The sequence below is a fragment of the Sciurus carolinensis genome, chromosome 6, assembly GCF_902686445.1.
Source record: "Sciurus carolinensis chromosome 6, mSciCar1.2, whole genome shotgun sequence".
Taxonomy (NCBI): Eukaryota; Metazoa; Chordata; class Mammalia; order Rodentia; family Sciuridae; genus Sciurus; species Sciurus carolinensis.
The window spans coordinates 145,707,757-145,731,199 of NC_062218.1; positions in this window are offsets into that span (position 1 = coordinate 145,707,757).

Consider the following 23,443-nt stretch of genomic DNA (forward strand, 5'->3'; position numbering starts at 1 on the left):
TAGGAACTCCCCTCTTCCTTGCCTTTGTAGGCTTTAACCCCAAGTAAAGGGGTAGCGTGGAATCCCAGCCTGGATGGGAACCCTGGATGAGAGCCTGGGCTCTGTGCTGTGCAAGCAAGGGGTGAGGGTGGTCGGGGAGACCAGGAAAGTCGGGTGGTACTTTTGCTTTTGGCCTGTCATTGCCCAGGTACATGTCAGAGGTTGTGTTGCTCCAGCAAGACTCAGGAACCAGGTGGGAGCTGATGGCGGCCCTGTAGTCACCAACATTCTTCCCCGCACACCATCGCCCAGACCTGCCTGGGCCCAACTCTCAACCTCTGTATTTTGACACTTCTTGTCAAGGACCACCAGGGAGTGCGGTCATCTAGATGAGGAGTAGTGGGTGTGCACCGGGACAGGGGTGTCTGTGGGCTGCACATGTGTTGGGGCAGCCCCGGAGGTGGGGCTGACCCTGAAGCTGAAGCACCTGGAGCTGAAGGAGTGGGAATATGGATGTGAGGGTGCAGGTCCAGGTCACAGGGCTTCAGAGCACACCCAGGTGTACGTGACTAGACAAAGAGAAAAGACCGCTTGGGTAACTAGCTGGTTGACCCTGGACCAGGTCCTTACCTTTCTGGGCCTCTGTTTCCTCAGCTATAAATGAAGACTGAGACTAGTCCAGGAGTTTATAATGTTTTAAAGGAGATTCTTTTTGATTGGAAATTTTTACTTGGAGTCCCATGTGAAACACACACACTGGGGTATTAGTAGTTAAATGGAGTGGGTAACCCACAGCGTCCCCCAAGTGCTCTTTTAGTTACTTGTGGTGCCAGCCCTCTCCTTTGTCCTGCCACCAGGTGCTCAGGGACTTGACCGTGAGCTGTGGGGTGGAGTTTAGGGAGAGCCCCATGTACTGACCCTTGCTTATCTTCCCATCAGCCCAGTGCTGCAGTGGAAGGCCCACAGCGGAGACTTGGTCTCCAATTCACCCTCTCCCAGTGATGCCTGGGTATGGACATGCTGCCGGGATGCGAGCCCCACATCAGGCCTCTGAGGCCTGAGCCCCCACTCCCCTGTTGGGAGCACCCTGACCCCCATGACTATCCAACCCCAAAATTTGTTCGTTGCTGATTCCTATGGCTGCTCTGCCTGTCTGTTCTATATTGAGAAAAATATGTTTTCTGGGAGAGGCTTTGAGGGGCTGGGACTCGTGCCTCCTGGAAGGGAAGAGCATTGCTCCCTGGAGACCCCATCTCAGGAACACAGATTGTCTGGTTCTCTGACTTTGTGCAAGACACTTAGCATTTCTCTCATCCCTAAAATATGGCATCAGTAGTAACCACAGCAACTGACCTGGCTGGCTTCTTGGCGAGGCCTGGAGATGAGAGGAAAGAAAACCCCCTAGCTAAGGTCATGTCAAGTGCATCTCAAACTATTCCACAAAATAGAAAGGGAACTTATTTGTTATTAGTTTTAGTTGTGTGCGTGTGTGCACATGCATAATCTTTAGGAGTGTTTGTGAGTGTGTGTGTATGTGAAAGAGAGAGAGAAAGAGATATTGCATGTGGTACTGGGCATAAATCAAACCTAGGACCTTAAGCATGGTAGGCAAACACTCTACCACCGAACTTCAGTCCCAGCCCTTTTTTAAAAATTTGAAACATGGTCTCACTCAACTGACCAGGCTTCTTTCTTTCTCAAGAAAATACTTTAATTTTTTTTTATGGGTAATTTCTGTGACTATAACTTTTAATAAATATAATGTTAGATTTTTCACAAATGCCCTTTATCAGTTTGAGGACGTTTCCTTTTATCTTTGTTGTGTGTGTGTGTGTGTGTGTGTGTGTGTGTGTCTGTGTGTGTTTTTCTTTCTTAATCAGAGAAAGTTATTAGATTTGGTCAAATGGTTTTTCTGCATCAAATGATCATGTCAAGTTCTTACTTGACTCTTAATTAGTGTACGAGCAAATTTGGCCTGCAAATTTGGGGGTACCTTCCACCCATACTCCAGCAGCTGAGCGGGTAAGTTCTTCATTCATAGAGAGGAATCTGGGGGGTACCTCAGAGGGTGCTCTTCACAGATCTTAGTGTATGTGAAGGAACTCAGTGTCTGCTGGAAGTGGTGGTCACTAATCAGGGAAAGAAATCTTACTTGTTTGGTGATGTTGGGAATGTTGATTTTAACTATGGGAAGCACACATGGATTAGACTTTTATCTTACCCTACATTAATTTCAGATCAATTGAAGAATTAAAAGAAATAGGAAGCAATATGACAATACTTATCAGCTTGAAGGAGTGGGAAATACAAGTAAACTTACATGATGCTAATAAAATGATTAATAGATTTGATTACATACAAGAAAAATTCTACATTAAAAATTTTACACAGAATTAAAAGGCAAACAAAACTGAAAACATGTTTGCAATAAACACATTAAAATATTAATTCTTATTAATCTATATTTATTTGGTTCTTTATATATCTTACCCTTCTATCCCCACTTCCTTTATTTTACTCTAGCTTCTGCATTTGAGAGGAGTTGCAGAGGTGGAAATCACCCCAGGAACAAGCAAGAGGTCTAGTAAAATCTTGCTCTAGGGATTGACCCTATACACCCTGAAAGGTTACTTTATTTTTGGACCCAGGTCCAGGAGAGAAGGACAGGACTGAGAATTGAGCTTCCATGCTGAGAAGTTTATCTTGGGACTCTCCATGAGAAAGATTGGTAGGGTCTCCTCAAGTAGGACTTCAGTCACAGTAGCTATAAAGGAAGCCCCTGGGCCCATCATTGGGAACTGGTAGGTGACCGTCTTGATCCTCTCAGATTCTGAGGACATCTGTACTTCCAATGGTTCCCCAACTCAGAGGACAAGGTCTGGGAGGCCATCCAATAGGTGGTCAATGCATCCGGGGACAGTCCTTTTTGAAATGGCCTTCTTTCCCTCAAGAGGAACAGGAGGTCAAGGAGTACTCCTGGACACCTGCTCACATGACTGCTGTCAGTTCTCCATGTCATTTGTACTTCTTTTTCTCCTTCCCTAGGTCCCAATTATAGAAGACTACTGAGGCAGCCTGGACTAATTGATCTAAGGTTTTGTCTAGTTCCACAGCCAGTTTTTGGAGCTTCCACCATATGTCTGGAGCATATTGAATTAAGAATTTCTCTTTAAGAATGATTTTTCTCATCTATGACCCTGCATCAATATTAGTGTGTTTGGTTATGGCTTCCTGGAGCCTCTGTAGAAAGGTAACTGGTGGCTCCTTTCCCCCTTGAATCACAGTGGCTAACTGGGTGTAATTGAGAAGCTTATCTTGGACTTTCCTCAATCCTTTTAACACACAGTATATAAAGTGATGTCCGTTCCATTCATCTTCATCTCTGTCAGTTTGGTTCAGTGAGGAGAACTGCCTGAATCCCCTTAGAAATGTTCCAACTCTTGCCAACCCAGGTTACTTTCCATCCCCTTGCTGTATCATAGTTGTCTTTTGTTTTAATAGCTTTCTCTAAGACCCTTTATTTTTCCAAAGACGTTAAATTTTGACTCAAAAAGCAATATAACGTGCTTCCATGCTAAGTCATAAAGATTTGATAATTGCTACGAGGTTTGAAGAGATTGCTCTGGGTTTTTAGTGTACTTCCATAGGTCTTTAATTTTGTTAATAAAAAAGGAACATGTACTATCTTAGGTCTGAGTCCCACCCTGGCATTACTCTGAGAGGAAATATACCCTTAGCAGCAGATTTCCTAGCAACCCTGTGATCATAGGTGAAGTTTTTCCCTTAATAAGGAAGACTGGGATCTAATTCTTTCAAATTGGAAGATAAAGGGGAAGCAGCCTTAGGACCCATTTTTCCTTAAATGGGACTGAGGAAATTTCCTGTTTCACAGGTAAAATGCCCTTTTCCTCTGTCAATAACTTTTCTGTTCTGGGGATTTGGTGTCTGGCTTAGAGCAGCAGATTGTCACTGGGATCTGAGTGTCAAATTTGTGATTCTTTGCTACTTCAGGATGATCTCTCAGAGAAAAGAACAAATGTAATAAGGAACTTCACTCCACTTACCTTCCCACCTCCAGAAAAGATCTAATCGCTGAATAGTACTATAATGTAGGGTCCATCAGGTGGCCAATTTTCTCCATCTTCTAATGGGAATTGGAGCCAGGCCTCAGTGCAAAAGAAGATCAAAGACTTTCTCTTTAATTTGGAGATCCAAATTATCCCAGTTTTTGAGCAGACAGGAGAGAGGTGAGCCTGTGGGATCTTGGAAGAATTGGACCCATTTGGAAACAAACAAACAAAAAGGCCTTGGGGGTGCCCCAATTTCCATGTCACTCATTTGCAAATCTGGAGAAGTGACTCCAGCCTGTGAATCAGGCAGACTGGTTTGACCCAGAATCTATACAAAGGCAACCATATCTGGGTAAGAACTAGACAAGCTTACACGTGTTCTGAGATCCACATCCCCAATATTCTTTTTGTAACTCAAATCAGTCTGATGATTTCATTCCCAGAAGCCAACTAATTCCCACCTTATTCCTATCAAAAAGATTCAGATTTCTCAGGAGAACAAGAATCTGAAGGGGTGGAATCCACCTGTAAAAAGATTTATGCTGTAACCTGATACATGAGAAGTACCTGACAATGAGTCTCTAGTCTCCAGCAGGCGTCTCAGGATGGGAACTGCTCCACCTAAAGAGGACAGCTTCTGCTTTGGGGATAATCCAAGATGGCTGCAGAGGCTTCCAAATGTGTTGGTAGATGGGGAGCCACAGCATGCAAGTGGGGGCAGTCGCAGGTGGGCTTGGGTCCTGGACTCCATCTGAGTCCATGTGGGTGGTCGGCCTGGGTCTTCATTGAAGCTTCTGGGTAGGTGGGCCTGCTAGATTGTCAAACCAACATAGATGCCCTTCAGTAGATGAATGGATAAAGAAACTGTGGTATATATATATACAATAGAATATTTTTAAGCCATAAAAATTTATGGCATTTACAGATAAATGGATGGAGTTGGAGAATATCAGGCTAAGTGAAATTAACCAAAAAACCAAAGGCTGAATGTTTTCTCTGATAAGTGGATGATAAAATATAATGTGTGTGTAGGGGGGAGAATGGAGGAACTTTGGATTGTGTAGAGGGAAATGAGGGGAGGGACGGGGGAAAAGGAAAGATAGTAAAATGGGACAAACATCATTACCCTATGTACATGTATGATTACATGAATGGTGAGAATCTACATTGTGTACGACCATAGAAATGAAAAGTTGTACCCCATTTGTGTACAATAAATCGAAATGTAGTCTGTAAAATAAGATAAATAAATAGAAATAATAATAATGAGAAATTGGGATATATCCTCATAGGCAGAATATTTACTGGTGACATAAAAAGTGTACTTGACCTTATTAAGACAAATATTTTTCCAATATGGATACTGGATAATCAGATCAATTATGCCTATATATGCACAAAATGACTCTTCTAAACATTTATCCACCTCAGTTTCAAAAGTATAATTTTAAGTGGTCCTAGATTAGTTCTTTCATTCTCTTAGAAGAGACAAATAAATCACAAATTGTTCCTCAAAAAAAAGATTCATACTGGAGTCTCCAAGATGAGGAGAATTCCCTGAACTAGTAACATGATCTCTCAGCCCACATTTATGGGTCTTTTTTCTGTGCGAGGAGATTCCCAGCAGCCACTATAAGTCAATCCCAGGAGAAGTCCTGTGATGGTCATAATAATATTACCATTTTTCTTTTTCTTCCTTTCTTTTGAAGGATCTTTAAAGTCACAAGGGAAGGAGATATGTGGTTTCTAAAATGTCTCAAAAAACAAGACATTTCTATTAAAGGGCCCTTTGATCAGGGCTGACTATACTGACAAAAGGGACAAGGTCTCTACATAAGATAAAATGAATTAAGAGCGACTTAGCCTTAAATGACAAACTGTGCTCCCATAAGGAGGAAAAGAAATATTGCTGATTCAGTCATGGACCAAGGGGACTATTACTCATGTTGTTGCTGAGAAAAGAGAAAGAGGAAAAGAAAAAAAAAAAAACAGTTTGGGAATTTAGCTGTGCTTATTGTGCCTGGGGCTTCCTTGGCCTCAGAGAACCACAGAAGTGCTAAAAGATGAGTGGTCACTTTCCAGGTCTCATCAGTCATTTAATATGACTGTTTCTGACCTTTGAGTTGATAGTTTCTTTCCCGGATGAGCCTCCAATTCTATTACCTTCTAGGGGTGCTGGGCTCATTGTTTTTATTCATCAAAACATTGACAAATAAGACACAGATAGCAAGCAAGAAGTAGGTTTACTGCAAATGCAATAGAGTACAGAGAGAGACTTCTCTGAAGAGAAGGGGCCACACACCTGGAAAGCTGGTGAGGGAGTTTGGCCCATTCTCTTTATGGCCTCTGGAATTTCCTTTTCCTTGTCTCCTCCCCTGTCTATGTGCTCCTCATTGTTACGGATTGGTGACCCTCTGTGCACATGTCTCTCTCTCTCTCTCTCTTTCTCTCTCTCTCTCTCTCTTTTTCTATTGGATTCCCTGCTTAGGAGTATGAGCATGCAATGGTATCTCTGATTTGATTCCTCAACGTGTCACCAAGCAGAAAGTGGACCTCATCAAAATAACCTCTCCATGCTCCTTGTTCTGGACCTGCCCACAACCTCCTCTCTTGCCATCTTGCCCTGACTGCCTAAGCCCTTCTGTCTCCCTCACTCACCTCCCTTTGTTCTCATGTGCTGGGAAAGTTTTCTTGGGTGGAATGCCTTTTGGCATGTGCACTTAGAAGGAAGTGAAGCATGGGGAGGTACAGATGTAAAAAGGTAGGCAGTCATTGTAAGAAAATGGCAGTCAGGGAGTGAGGGAGTTGGAATGGAGCTTCTCAGGTCGGACAGCAAAGACTAATGGGGCGGTTTTCCCTCAATGGCAGAAAGTACCACTTGAACAAAGAACTCAATGTAGTGAAGAGCAAGCCCTATGAGTATCTGTGGTGAGAAATTCAGGAAAAGAGAACAGTAGAGAGACACAGGGCTGAAATATTCAGATGTCCTTCAGGAGACTAATCACAGAGACACTGTGTCTGGCTGGTGTGGAGAAAGGTGAGCAGGTCAGGAAATGAAGTCTGAAAGTTAGTGGGGCTGTGATAAAAACAGACTTACAGGAATCCTCATTAAAGCATTATAACCGTGAAAAAGATGAATCAACCTAAAGGGATATTGGTAGAGCTCGACTACGTATTTCATATTCAATCATTTTTCCATTCAACAAGTATTTGCTAATGTGCGCCAGGTACCTGAGAGGGCTTCGTCTTGGATCATGAGGGGCGGGAGGGAGGGAGCCTCTGGTTCTGCCTACCAGGCAAAAAAGACATGAGGTCGGTTTTATTATTCTGAATTTGGGATCCAGTATCAGAAAACGACAACATCAAAAGGTGCCATCAGCTAAGACTCCAAGTACCTGAGGATAAGAACTGCTCACACGTCCACCTTATGATTAATCGTGCTGGAGTCCTCTATGCAGCACAACCCAAGGCCACATAACATTCAGTATTGTCAGTTTCTTTAGAAGCGCAAAACCTCCTATTGTTCTATTGATATGCTTATAATTTTCTATGGTCATAAAATTTCCAAAAAACAGCAAAAGTGTATAGACCCCATTAAATAGGGTAGGTGAGATAATAACTCTGTACCATGGGGTAGAATAGGGAGAAAGCAAATAATAACTTGTTTGTTTTTTGTTTGGTACCAGAGACTGAACCCAGTTGCACTTACAAAAAGCCCTTTTTATTTTTTATGGTGAAATACAGTCTCCTTCAGTTGCTGAGGTTGACCTCAAAATTGCCATCCTCATGCCTCAGCCTCCCATGCTACTGGGATTATAGTTTTTCTCCACCAAACCTACCAAATAATAACATTTAACTGCATCACATTGAAATCAAGTTGTTATTCAAGGATCATTCCTCTTCTTTCCTGGACAATTCTGGTGACTTTAGAAGGAAGGACCTGGCATGTTGTCATGAGAGGTCAGCAGGCTCTTCCGAACCACACAGTTCACTATTCCTCCGTCACATTCCACACAGGATGACATCAGTCACTGATCATTATTCCAAAGGGTGGAGCTCTGTAGGGAGCTATCTGGAGGGAATCCCTCCTCTCGGTGACTGCCAGTCCATCTGAATGGTGAACTGCTCTACAGGGATTTCCCACCTCTTCCCCAGGCTTCTAGTTGCTCGGTGATGCTATGGGTTTGCCCTTAGCAGCCCCATGATGGATGGGCCTCCTGCCACTGCCCCAAATTCTTCCCATGCCAGGATCCTTTGAGCAGAATCCCAGGACAGCATATACAGCATGCATGTATGGGGGGCCATTTCCCATACCCTGGTGCCCCACGTGCAGTTTTCCCACCCACCCCGGACCTTCCACTGTCCCTCTTGTAGTATCTGTGGAGGTGAGTACTCCTCCCTGTCCACTCACAATCCTCTCAAGGGCCCTGGAGCATGACCAGGATCCTCACAGCATACGTGGGCCAGGGGTGAGTATGAGACTATCTTCCTAGACTGCCCAAAGTGGTTCTTAGCCACTTTTGGTTTCTTGTATCTGCTATCGCCTCTGTCTCTGCACTTGTCCTGAGAGGCTGGCCTTGTGTGCTCAGGGGGTGACATACAAAGGGCATCACATCTGTGCCGAGCCTGGTAGAGTCAGGGGGAGGAAAGGCAGCCCCTGTCCCATCCCCTGGCTTGCTGATACTAGATACCCAGACCCTCAGGTCAGCTTCTGCCCTGTTCTGGCAATCTTTACCTGTCTTCCTCTGGGTGTCCAAGCTGAAGGGTTTCCTGGGATCTGAGTGCTTGTGTTTCCAAGTGCAGAAGGCTAACTGGGGAAGGGAGTTCTTTACATGCTTACCAGTATCTCAGAATACAGAGGTCAAGAGCTATTTTATATCCTGCTCAAAGCAACACCAGGCCGGACTTGCCTCTAAGCAGAAGTGACCTATTGGGCCATGGAGTCCTCACTATGCTCTAACCATGGAATTGCCAGGTAGGGCCACGAGCAGGCCACCTAAGGGGCCAGGTTATGAGAGACCTGAGCCTTTGCAGGTGATGGGGGCCAGGCCAGATACACCCTCCTCTTCCCCAGGATTTTGACCACCACTGCACGTGGGTCAACAACTGTGCGGGTCGCTGTAACACCAGAATCTTCATGCTGCTGCAGGGGTCCCTTTGTTTGTAACTTGCTGCCCTGCTGGCGACCTGTGTGACCTTCCTGGTACACACCAGAGATCTGCCATTCTCCTGGGACAAAGTCATGGCAAATCCACAGAGTGCCGAGGGCCCACATTGGGAACAGGATGCCTGTGGGGAGGCAAGGGTGGACAGTCCATGGGCAGGGTCACTAAGGGCTGGGCTGATGCAGGTGGTGTCAGAGGGAAAAGCCCCTGGAGGACGAGTCAAGTTCATGATGAAGGTGAGTGGGTCAGGGAGAAGGTGGGTAGGATGGACTGTGGGTTTAAGAATCTAGCAGGCAAGGCAGAGGGGTGATGAAGGTAGAAAAGGGACAGGCAGGGGACAGCACAGTGGAGTGAGTTTTCCCTTGGGTGTACTGGAATAAGAGACCAGTCCACGGAAGAAGAGGTGGGTGGGGATATATGGGGGTAGGGATGCAGAGGGCTGAGTGGCCTAGAGGGACAGGCCATGGAGGACTGTGGGATTATTTGACCTCTTAACCCTTGCACAGCTTGCTAGTGGCTCTACCCACCATCTGCGCCCTCTTTCTCCTCATCCTGGGGCTGTTGCAGGCTATGATGGTGAGCACCGCCAGGGGTCCCTATGGGTTGCAGGTAAGTGGTGCCCAGTATTTGTGCCACACTACCTGGCTGTGTGGCAGCATCTTGCACCTCTCAGATTTGGTACTTCTTTGAGTTCTCCACTGTCCTTGGCTCCCAAGGTGCCTCATTAGTCCATCCAGACCCACCTCTTCAAATGCAGCTCAGATCTCTCTTCCCCTTAAAGCTCGGTGTTCATTCTCCCTCCTGGGTGCATTATTTGGAGAACCTACCTTGTGCTAGGCAGTGTGTTATTTGAGGGATAGTTATAGAGGTGAGTAAGTGCATCCCACCTTGTGTGGATAAGCAACCTGCAATCAGAATAACAGGGGGACACCCAGAACTCTCTTAGAAAGGGTCATTCTGAATGGTGCAGCAGAGTGGAAGAAACAGAGTTTGGTGAGGTCCTCACTGTAGAGTATGACATGGCCCTCCACATGTCCTAGGTGTGATTTGGAGAGGCAGAGGACAGGAGGGCATGGGCTATGAGAGGAACCCCGTGCAAAAGGGTAAGACATGAAATCCGGAAAGTAGGATGTGGATGGATGGATGAGGATAAGGATCTAATTCAAGCACAAGGTGGCAAGGGCTGTAAAATTGATGCCATGTGTGGGAAGATCAACATTAAAAAGATCCAGAAATTCAGCTTTTGGTTTTTTGGGATTGGCTCATTTCACTTAGTATAATATTCTCCAGCTCCATCCATTTACTGGTAAATGCCAATGATTTCATTCTTTTTTTTTTTTTTTTCCATGAATGAAGTTTTATTGAAACACAGCCACACTGACACAGTATTTTCTCTGGTTGCTTCTGTAGTACAAGAGAAGTGCTCAGTTAATTTCACAAAGACCCAAGTGGCCCACAAAGTCTAAGTAAAATATTTACTATCTGGGCCTTTGCAGAAAACGTTTGCTAACTCTGGTTTAGAATAGGAAAGCCAAAAACATGAGCAGACCACCTCTTCTTTCTACCCCATCTAATATGATTTTTTAAAATAGAATCTGTCAGAGAGAAGGAAATGGGGGAAATAGAGAGTAATAGCCACAAATATATCACATTATTTTACAAGTATAATAAATTGATGAAAGTTATGTTTCTCTCCCCAGATTCTATCAAATACACTTAATTATATGCTGTTCAAGTCACAAAAATCAACACCAGAAGTATATTAACTGTTGGAGAAAAAAGTCTAATCTGGACCAGAGTGTTTTAATTTTTCTGCACTTTATTTTTAAATTTTTTTTTTCAGATTAAAAGCTTTATTTCTGCATGGTCTAAATTGAATGAACTATTCTATTTCTTGGTTCTTTTTTTTTATTGTAAACAAATGGGATACATGTTGTTTCTCTGTTTGTACATGGAGTAAGGCATACCATTTGTGTAATCATAAATTTACATAAGGTAATGTTGTTTGATTCGTTCTGTTATTTTTTCCCTTACCCCCACCCCTCCCACCCCTCTTTTCCCTCTATACAGTCCTTCCTTCCTCCATTTTTGCCCCCCTCCCTAACCCTAACTCTAACCCTAACACTAAACCCCCCCACCCCCCATTATGTGTCATCATCCACTTATTAGCGATATCATTCATCCTTTGGTTTTTTGAGATTGGCTTATCTCACTTAGCATGATATTCTCCAATTTCATCCATTTGCCTGCAAATGCCATAATTTTATCATTCTTTATGGCTGAGTAATATTCCATTGTATATATATACCACAGTTTCTTTATCCATTCATCAATTGAAGGGCATCTAGGTTGGTTCCACAATCTGGCTATTGTGAATTGAGCAGTTATGAACATTGATGTGACTGTAACTCTGTAGTATGCTGATTTTAAGTCCTTTGGGTATAGGCCAAGGAGTGGGATAGCTGGGTCAGATGGTAGTTCCATTCCAAGTTTTCTAAGGAATCTCCACACTGCTTTCCAGAATGGCTGCACTAATTTGCAGCCCCACCAGCAATGTATGAGTGTACTTTTTTCCCCACATCCTCGCCAACACCTGTTGTTGCTTGTATTCTTGATAATCGCCATTCTAATTGGGGTGAGATGGTATCTTGGGTGGTTTTGATTTGCATTTCTCTTATTACTAGAGATGTTGAACATTTTCCCATATGTTTGTTGATTGCTTGTAGATCTTCTTCTGTGAAATGTCTATTCATTTCCTTAGCCCATTTGTTGATTGGATTATTTGCATTCTTGGTGTAGAGTTTTTGACTTCTTTATAGATTCTGGAGATTAGTGCTCTATCTGAAGTATGATTGGCAAAGATTTTCTCCCACTCTGTAGGCTCTTTCTTTGCATTGCCGATAGTTTCCTTTGCTGAGAGAAAGCTTTTTAGTTTGAATCTATCCCAGTTATTAATTCTTGCTTTTATTTCTTGTGCTATGGGAGTCCTGTTGAGGAAGTCTGGCCCTAAGCCGACATGTTGAAGATCTGGACCTACTTTTTCTTCTATAATCTGCAGGGTCTCTGGTCTGATTCCGAGATCCTTAATCCATTTTGAGTTTAGTTTCGTGCATGGTGAAAGATATCGGTTTAGTTTCATTCCGTTGCATATGGATTTCCAATTCTCCCAGCCCCATTTGTTGAAGAGGCTATCTTTTCTCCATTGCATATTTTTGGAACCTTTGTCTAGTATGAGAAAATTGTATTTATTTGGGTTTGTGTCCGTGTCCTCTATTCTGTACCATTGATCTACCTTTTTATTTTGGTACCAATACCATGCCGTTTTTGTTACTATTGCTTTGTAGTAGAGTTGAAGATCTGGTATTGTGATACCACCTGCTTCACTCTTTCTGCTAAGGATTGCTTTAGCTATTCTGGGTTTCTTATTCTTCCAGATGAATTTCATAATTGCTTGCTCTATTTCTGTAAGGTACATCATTGGTCTGAAAGTTTCTTTCCTCGATGTGTCTCTGTCTGGCTTAGGTATCAGGGTAATATTGGCTTCATAGAATGAGTTTGGGAGGTTCCCTCCTCTTCTATTTTATGGAATATTTTGAGAAGTATTGGAATGAGCTCTTCTTTAAAGGTTTTGTAGAACTCGGCTGAGAACCCATCTGGTCCCGGATTTTTCTTTGTTGGTAGGCTTTTGATGACTTCTTCTATTTCATTACTTGAAATTGGTCTATTTAAATTGTGTGTGTCCTCCTCGTTCAGTTTAGGCAATTCATATGTCTCTAGAAACCTGTTGATGTCTTCTAAATTTTCTATTTTGTTGGAGTATAGATTTTCAAAATAGCTTCTAATTATGTTTTGTATTTCAAAATCGTGTCTGTTGTGATATTTCCTTGTTCATTCTGAATTTTAGTGATTTGGGTTTTCTCTCATCTTCTCTTTGTTAGTGTGGCTAAAGGTTTATCGATTTTGTTTATTTTTTCGAAGAACCAACTACTTATTTTGTCAATTTTTGTATTGTTTCTTTTGTTTCAATTTCGTTGATTTCAGCTCTGAGTTTAACTATTTCCTGTCTTCTACTACTTTTGGTGTTGGTCTGTTCTTCTTTTTCTAGGGCTTTGAGCTGTAGTGTTAGGTCGTTTATTTTTTGAGTTTTACTTCTTTTATTGAATGCACTCCATGAAATAAATTTTCCTCTAAGCACTGCTTTCATAGTGTCTCAGAGATTTTAATATGATGTTTCTTTGTTCTCATTTACCTCTAAGAATTTTTTAATTTCCTTCCTAATATCTTCTGTTATCCATTCATCATATAGTAGCATATTGTTTAATCTCCAGGTGTTGGAGTAGTTTCTGTTTTTTACTCTTTCATTTATTTCTAACTTCAATCCATTGTGGTCTGATAGAATACAAGGTAGTGTCTCTATCTTCTTGTGTTTGCTAACATTAGCTTTGTGGCATAATATATGATCTATTTTAGAGAAGGATCCATGTGCTGCTGAGAAGAAAGTGCATTCACTCTTGGTTGGATGGTATATTCTATAAATGTCTGTTAAGTCTAAATTATTGATTGTGTTATTGAGATCTATGGTTTCTTTGTTCAATTTTTGTTTGGAAGATCTGTCCAGTGGTGAGAGAGGCGTGTTAAAATCACCTAGTATTATTGTGTTATGGTCTATTTGGTTTCTGAAATTGAGAAGGATTTGTTTGACATACATGGATGAGCCACTGTTTGGGGCATAGATGTTTATGATTGTTATATCTTACTGATTTATGCTTCCCTTCAGCAGTATGAAATGTCCTTCTTTATCCCTTCTGATTAACTTTGGCTTGAAGTCCACATTATCTGAAATGAGGATGGATACTCCAGCTTTTTTGCTGAGTCCATGTGCATGGTATGTTTTTCCCCATCCTTTCACCTTTAGTCTATGGGTATCTCTTTCTATGAGATGAGTCTCTTGCAGGCAACATATTGTTGGATCTTTCTTTTTAATCCAATCTGCCAGTCTATGTCTTTTGATTGATGAATTCAGGCCATTAACATTCAGGGTTATTATTGAGATATGATTTGTATTCCCGGTCATTTGGTTCATTTATTTTATTTATTTATTTATTTTTTTGACACAACTTGGTTCCTCCTTTATTTGACAATTCCTTTAGGATAATTCCTCCCTTTGCTGATTTGCTTCTTTGTTTTTTATCTCTTCCTCATGGAATATTTTGCTGAGAATGTTCTGTAATGCTGGTTTTCTTTTTGTAAATTCTTTTAGCTTTTGTTTATCATGGAATGATTTTATTTCATCGTCAAATTTAAAGGTAAGTTTTGCTGGGTATAAGATTCTTGGTTGGCATCCATTTTCTTTTAGGGCTTGAAAAATGTTGTTCCAGGCTCTTCTAGCTTTTAGGGTCTGGATTGAAAAATCTGCTGATATCTGTATTGGTTTCCCCTGAATATAATTTGGTTCTTTTCTCTCACGGCCTTTAAAATTCTGTCTTTATTTTGTATGTTAGGTATTTTCATTATAATGTGCCTTGGTGTGGATCTGTTGTAATTTTGTTTATTTGGAGTCCTATAAGCCTCTTGAACTTAATTTTCCATTTCATTCTTCAGATTTGGGAAATTTTCTGATATTATTTCATTGAATAAATTATTCATTCCTTTGGTTTGTTTCTCTAAGCCTTCCTCAATCCCAATAATTCTTAAATTTGGCCTTTTCATGATATCCCATAGTTCTTGGAGATTCTGTTCATGATTTCTTACCATCTTCTCTGTTTGTTCAACTTTGTTTTCAAGGTTAAATATTTTGTCTTCAATATCTGAGGTTCTGTCTTCCAGGTGTTCTATCCTATTGGTTATGCTTTCTATGGAGTTCTTAATTTGGTTTATTGTTTCCTTCATTTCAAGGATTTCTCTTTGGTTTTTTTTCAATATCTCTAACTCTTTATTGAAATGATCTTTTGCTCTTTTAACTGTCGATTGGTGCGATCATTCAATGCCTGCATTTGCTCTTTCATCTCATCATTCAATGCCTGCATTTGCTCTTTCATCTCATCGTTTGCTTCCCTGATCATTTTAATTATGTACATTCTGAACTCCCTTTCTGTCATTTCTTCTGCCATGCTGTCATTGGATTTTATTGCTGTAACATCTAGATTTGTTTGGGGCATTTTCTTCCCTTGTTTTTTCATATTGTTCAGGAATCAGTGGATCATTAAGATATTGCTGTTTTCCTCTATTGACTTATAATGTCCCTGAAGATTTCTATTATATCCCCTCTTATCCTTCAGTAGCATGAAGTCTTGGAGGAAGTTGATAATGTGGTGCTCCACAAGGAAGCTGCCTCTCTAGGGGTGGTGGCCTTCAGGTGGGGTATATTCCCTGCTAGTGGGCAGAGGTGCCTCCACTTGTTGACCAATGGTCATCCAAAGGGGAGCTACGCTGTGGGCTGAGGCAAGGCCTGTTTGGGCCTATGTCTCTGTTTTACCATCCTTGTGGTAAAACCTCACCCGGCAGGGAAGACTCACCCGTCTCGCTGATCAGTTCCCCTCCTAGAGGTTCCCCTCAATCTACAACTACCGCCTGGGCTGGGCTGCCCTCCTCTGCAACATTCCCAGGGGCCCGGACGTACCTCCTGGGCCTGGGAGCCTCGCCCTTTGCAGACGAGTCTCCTTAGGCTGCCTCTCCTCAGAGAAGCTGCCCGCAGTCCTAGAACCTTCGCTCCGCCCCTAGGCGTGTCTCTGTGCAGCTCTTTCACCAAGAAGCCACCTAGGTCCTGGGACCCTGCTCTGCACCTAATCGCCTGGCTATGCGGCTCCTCCTCTGAGCAGCCACCTGGAGCCCTGTACAGTCACTCCAAGTCCCAGTGACCTGCTGCACGCCTCTTCCTCCGGACAGCCACCCGGTGTTCAAGTGCGGTCACTAGGCGTCCAAGCAACTCACTGTGCGCCTCCTCCCCCCGCCAACCGCCCATAGCCCTGGCAGCCACTCCGAGTCCAAGTGACCCGTCCCATTCCTCCTCCTCCTCCTGGCAGTCCCCAGGGTATTCAGGAGTGGTCACTCTCAGTCCAAGCGACCCGCCACACGCCTCCTCCGGGCAGCCTCCCGGAGCTCTGGTGTGGCCGCTCCAAGACCAAGCGACCCACCGTGCTCCTCCTCCGGGCAGCCCCCCCACCGGTGTTCAGGGGCGGTTGTTCTGAGTCCAAACAACTCACCACTCGCCTCCTCCTCTGGGCAGTCGCCCAGAGCTCTGATGCAGTCGCTCCGAGTTCAAGCGATCCGCCACTCTCCTCCTCTTCCTCCGGGCAGCCCCCCGGTGTTCAGGAGCAGTCGCTCTGAGTCCAAACAGCTCACCGCGCAACTCCTCCTCTGGCAACCGCCTGTAGCTCTGGTGCAGTCACTCCAAGTCCAAGCAACCTGCCACGCTTCTCCTCCTCCTCCTCCGGGCAGGCCCCCCGGTGTTCAGGAGCGGTCGCTCTGAGTCCAAACAGCTCGCTGCGCAGCTACTCCTCTGGGCAGCCGCCCAGAGCCCCAGTGGTTGCTCCGAGTCCAAGCGCTGGGTTGAGCCGCCTCCTCTACGATGATCCCAGTTGTCCAAGTTCACTGCTCCAGCGGGCAGAGGGGTGTCTCCCTGGCAGCTATACTTCACAAAGTTCCCTGCATTCTGGGACTACCGACCCATCCGGGATGCCTCCCCAGTGGGAGAGGCTCACCCGGCGGCTTTGAGTTGGTCCCAAGTCTCTCAATATCTCCTCTTTTGAATCCTGCGTCCTGGAGCAACATGAAATGCAGCCACCCTCTAGTCCACCATCTTGAAACCCCCAATGATTTCATTCTTATTTAAGGCTGAGTAATATTCCATCACACACACACACACACACACACACACACACACACACACACATATATGAGATATTTTAATCCATTCATCTGTTGAAGGTAACCTAGGTTAGTTCTGTAGTTTAGTTATTGTGAATTGAGCTGCTATAAAAGTTGCTGTGACTGTGTCGCTGTAATATGCTGATTTTAAGTCCTTTGGGTATATGTCCAGGAGTGAGATAGCCAGGTCAAATGGTGGTTCCATTCCAAGTTTTCTGAGGAATCTCCACAGTGCTTTCCATAATGGTTGCACCAATTTGCATTCCCACCAGCAATGGGGGAGTGTACCTTTCCCCACATCCACGCTGATGTTTATTGTTGTTTGTGTTCCTGATGATCGCCATTCTGCCTGGGGCGAGATGGCATCTTAGAGCAGCTTTGACTGGCATTTCTCTACTTGCTGGACAGGTTGGACACTTTTTCTTATGTGTGTCGATCCTTTGCATTTGTCCTATTCTGCTCGCAACACTGTAGCCCCTGGAGTGTTTCCCTTCTGGGCTTTTCCCTGCTCTGAAGAAGAAGTGGGAACAACGAGCTCTTTGGCATCCTGCAGCCGTGTTAGTGTCTGCAAATTGTCTCTCCTGTTAGACAATTCCAGTGTAAGAACGAATTCCATTTGGTAACACCCACCTGGGCTGGCTTTTCCCTTTGATGGTTTCAATGGCAGCTGATCCTTCACAAGTGATTCCGATGCAGCAGGCTTTTGACAGAACAGGGGTAGGAGTTTTGAATTCTTACCTCAATTTCCAGCTCCAGGGGATAATAGCAGAGAAAAACAACAATCACTTAGTTGCAGGATATGAAAACAGGCTGAATTTCCTCCTTGGGATTGGATGCTCCTAGGCAATCTACGAGTCACTTTCCCTGAACAACAAATAAGCTCTCTGGTGCCGATTATGAGCCTCACACAACCCCGCACGTTTTTTCTTTTGCCTTAACTTCAAGTAAGCTTGGAACGGGTGGTGGATTTAATGATCGATTTCAGCAACTACAAGCCTAGGAGTCTCCTCTATGCAGCTCCCCCCTCTCTGGTTTTCTCATGCTGTTTCTGTTGCGTGGTTTTATACAGATGTGATTCTGCGTCCTCTTGGATGCCTTCCCTGCTCTGACCTCCACCTCTGCTCTTTCTGATCTCTCTCATGGTTTCCTCTATTTTTTTTATCTCCACCTCGTCCTCTGCCCACCTCTTAATGCTGATGATTCCCACGACTCCTGCTCTTCTCTCTGGACAGGCAGTCCTTGGAGTTCTCATGCACTCTGAGGATTTCAGCTGTTCCTTGGGCACTGAGGACTCCCTGATCAGTATCTCCCAGTGCACTCTCTTCCAAGGTTTCATTCAAATACATCAACTGCTTATTAGACGGGTGGTGTTTGAGTGTGTCCCAGGGGTCCTGACGCCCCTTGCTTCTGTGAACTCCTGCCCCCTCTCCCCTAGACGTGCTTTTCGACTTTCTTTTCTTGGTCCCCAGTCTTAGCAGATTGTTAGGTAGTGGCCTGGGGTCTCCAGTAGGAACTAGGAGTGATCCAAGCCTTTTACCTTGCTCTTACCCCACATTCAGTGTCCACATCCTGTCATCTCCTTCTGAACAGTGCTGACATCTGTCTGTCCCCCTTCATTCCTACTCACTCTGAACTTCAGACCTGGAAAACTCTTGGCTGCATTGTTCCCTTATCCCCCTTTGGACCCTATCCTACCATAACATTTCCATAGTTTATTCCTGACTTAGCCTCAGAAGAGACTTCCCAGCATGGAACAGCACCTCCTGGTCTGGTTCCTGCCCACCTGTCTTCTCCGCTGCCACTCCTGGCTCCTGGTGTGTCCCACGGCTGCTCACAACTGGCAGGGCACCATGTTGCTTTTTGCTTCCCTGGTTTCACTGTCACCTGGAGTGGCCAGGTCGCCATTCCCCACCTGGCTAATTTTTACAGAGCCTTAACTGTGCTTAAGGGTTACTCATTCAATAAGCATCTAGTGAGCACCAAAGTACACGACAGGCAGTGTTGGGGTCCCACTGTTGAATAGGCAGATGGGGACTCTGTCCTCAGGGAACTCCATCCAAACAAGACCGTCGTCACTGAACTGCCACTTTGAGCCAGGTGCCTGTCTCTGCCCACGGCCCCAGCACCCTGCCTGTGCCACATCACCACCTCAGTCTCTGAGGCTGAAGTAATCTGTTGGCCTCTCTTCTCTAATGTGCTGAGACTTTGTGGTGGTGGTAGGGACTGTGCCATATTCATCTCAGCGTTCTTGGTGGCTGGGGTGGTTCTTAGCACTTGGTAGGTTCTCAGTAAGGTTCCCTCGTCACTCAACTATCAGTTACGAATACTCAACTCCATGTTTCAGAAGACACTTGCCTTCACATGGACGCTTTCCTTGACCCTTCAGAACAGGCTGCCATCCTAGACGCGCCCCTGGTATCCAGTGCTATTTCCTCACAGAACTTCACACAGTTGTCCTTGGTTACCTTTCATCTGCGCACACAGCAGCCCTGTGGTGCTCGATGCTGGGGACCCTTCTGAGGAATGCGTCACCAGGGGATTTTGTTGAGGGAACATCGCAGAGTGTACCTGCATGAACCTGCAGGCACAGCCTTCCACGCTCCTGGGCTGTGGGCACTGGTGTGGCACAGCCTATGGTTCCTGGCCTGTCATGAAGAAAACAACAGGAGATCAAATCCAGCACAGGAGAAAAACACGCAATAGGGAGACGCGGGGAACAGGAGATGTCACGAGGCTGCTGGGCCACAGGGCGTGCATGCTGTTTATAGTAGACATTTCTTTTAAAGTAGAAGGAGTACACTCTAAAATAGCAAGAAAGCTCTATTATAGTAAATACCCAGGCCAATTGTGCAGGCATGCGTTGTCAGGTATTATATATGGTACACAATTGTGCGTCTACACTCTCGTAAGACTGCCAGTGCAGCAGGTGTGTTTGCACCAATGTCATGCAGGCATGTCACACACTTCATCATGACATTATGACGGCTAGGACATCACTAGGTCCTGGAGATGTTTTGGCTCTCTTATCACCTCATGGGACCATTGTTGTGCATGTGATTTGTCGTTGCCCATTTGTTGCTACGTGGTGCATGGCTCCATATATATATATATATTTTTTTTAATTTGATTTTCTGCAGGGTGTTGCAAATTTCATGAGGTATAATGTTTGTCCAGCACAGTGTGCAGTCTTTAATAAGTGCTCAGTAAATATTTGTTCACTGAAAGACTGACAAATTTTCTCTCTAGAAAACTATCCTGAACGCACTGCTGGAATCCACAGCAAAATTAGAGCCAAGAGCGCTGGCCCAGGGTCTCATTCCCACCTCCCTCTGGAATGGAGATGTTCCTGTGGGAGAATGCGGGAGAGCAGATGAATTTTCAATTAGCACCATATCAAAAGAGATATGCCTAAGTAAATTATACAAAAAAGGGAAAGATGGTATCAAAGCATTAAACAGATCAGCTGAAATTCCAGACGGCCTTGAAATAACTATTTCAGGAGGAAGTTTTTTCTTCTCCCACAGGAAATACATAACCACTTCTCTCTCCTTTCCTTCCTAGTCTCTAAGATGACAAATCCCGCAGAAGGAAAATCAGAAGAGGTAAAATACCTGGGAAGTATTTGAAGTGTCTAACTTAGATTTCAAAATCCCACAGTAGACGTTTGTGTAGATGGACCAGGAACAAGAGGCTACTGCTAAGGGGCAAGGCATTGCAACTATTGTGGAATAGCAAATAATTTGTAGACTTGTACTTTGGACAGAAATAGTATTAATTGCCACTTCTACAAACACAGATGCTTTGAAAAGAAAAACAAAAAAAATATGAAAACACAGAAAATCATTTCGAGCTCCTTCTATGTGGCCCAGGATTATGGACATGCTGCAGAATCTATACCTGCCACCAGTGTTCCTCTTTGTTTCTGAGGGGTCCCTTCATTTATTCTCATTATTACAAAAATGTTTGAAGTCACTGTTAGTGAAAAGTTTGGGCAGTACAGATGTCTGTGCAGGAAAGGGATCTCTTCTCAGAGACAATCTGCTGTCCTTCTTGCCCCTGTCCCCACGGCCTCTGGCAATCTGTGTGTTGGAGAACGGGACAGGAAGGGAGGAAGGACATAGTGTGGTTGGTCAGTGGGAGGTGGGCTTGTCCCCACAAGATGAATCCAGTCCTGGTTTGGAGCAGTATTTCTCAAATTTTTTGCATCAGGGCCCCTTGATTCTTCTAAAAGTTATAACTGAGAAATTAAAAACAATACTTACTGACTCATTTAAAACAACAAATAACAAACCAAATCCATGTTAACATAAATAATGTAAGTTTGCCAGGCATGGTGGGCATGTCTGAAATCCCAGGGACTTGGGAGACTGAGACAGGAGGACCATAAGATCAAGGCCTGCCTCCAAAAATTAGTGAGACCCTGTCTCAAAGTAAAAAAAAAAAAAAAAAGTTAAGAAAAAGATTGGTAATGTAGCTCATTAGTAGAGTGTTCCTGGGTTAAATCCCTAATACTATACTGAAAACGAGAGAGAGAGAGAGAAAGAGAGAGACAGAAAGCAAAAAGAAAAGTTATGTATTTCATGAAGTGTATTTTTATCAAGAGAAAAAAGTGAGAAAAATGATTGGCACTGTTTTTTACATTTTTACAATCCCCTACCTGATGGGAGATAAAGAGCCTCCACCTGCTTCCCACATCCCAAGTGAGGGAGAGCCTTGGACAGTGTCACCTGTCACCTCTGGGACCCTCTACCTGGTGCCAGAAAGACAGTGAAATGGCAAACATGGTCCCGAGGATTGTTGTGGTCTCAGGGGCTCCCTGACTGCACTTTGAGAGCCACTGAGGAGACCATTTGACATTGAGCTCATTTTCTCCTGACTCCTGCTTCTCTGGAAGCCCAGGTCAGCCATGGGAAGAGCTGCAGGACTGGAGCTCAGGGGGTTCAGGCAGCGGCACAGCTCAGAGCAATGGGGCTTTGCGCCCTCTGACCCCTGAGCTCACGGCCCCACCTTATGCCTGGCATCCAAGACTTAGGGAAACCCAGAGAAATTAGGGAAATGTTTCATGTTTTCAGAAAAATTTTATTAAAAATCTGGTTTGTGGGACTGATTTATTTGGCCATGGAGACACACTGGGTGAAATGGGATAGAAAGTGGCCAAAGGCTGGTGATTGGGATGGACATGACCCTGTGGTGTTGACCTTCTGAAATGAGGGGGCCAATCAATCACCCCGCTGTGTCTCTCCAGAACCACAAGGTCAGCCTGGTGGTGATCATCACCTCCTGCTTGGGATTTGTGCTGTTGGCGTTGTTGGCGACATTTCTCCTGCGAGGTAAGCTGGGCAGGACAGGTGAAGTGGGGCCCTTCAGAGCAGGGTGACCCTAGCAGGACTCCCAGGGGCACTAACTGTGTCCTGACCCTATCGTCCATCCTCAGACAGGCTCAGATCTATCACCGTGCCCATCCCAGCCAGGGAGGTAACAGGTAGACTCATCTCCAAAGGGGCTAATGGCTTGTGGATTGTCTTCCTCATAGAGTTTACATTTAAAATAATAATAATAATAATAATAAATAAGAGCACCTTCACCGATTGACTCTTACTCTGTGTGCTCCCTGTCCCTGGGGGACTCTTGACATTGCTAGTTGCCTTAGTCAGCTTTTTCGCTACTGTGACTAAATGATCTGACAGGCACAATTATAGAGGAGGAAAGGTTTATTTGAGGGCTCACTGTTTCAGAGGTCTTAGTCCATAGAAAGCCGCCTCCATTGTTCAGGGCTTGAGGTGAGGCTGAACATCATGGTGGCAGAGTGTGGCAGAGGGAAGCAGCTGGCATCCTCAGGAAGCAGAGAGAGAGAGAGAGAGACTCCACTCTCCAGATGCAAAATATATACCCCAAAGCCACGCCCCAGTTCCCACCTCCCCCAGCCACACCCTACTACTTCAGCTAATCCCATCAGGGATTGATTCACTGATTAGGTTGAGACTCTTACAACCCAATCATTTCTCCTCTGAACCTCCTGCATTGTCTCACACATGAGCTTTTGGGGGACACCTCACATCCAAACCATAGCACTAGTTCATGCCACCTCCCTTACTGCCTTAAGTGGCAAGTGCTGTTATCACTGTCTGAGGGCTGAAGCAGCTCTCTGCTAGGATTGCCCCAGGAAGAAACCATGAATGATCTTGGCTTCTGGATTCCCTAAAAGCAGGCTTTCTTCACCAGGGGCTCCAGGTGGCCTTCAGGGGGAGCATGCATCTCTGATATCATTTGCAAAAGTGTCCATGTGCCCAAACCTGCCTTTTCCGGGGAGAGGGTCCATAGTTTGGAATGAATTTTCAAGTAGGTCCCTGATTTTGCACCGCG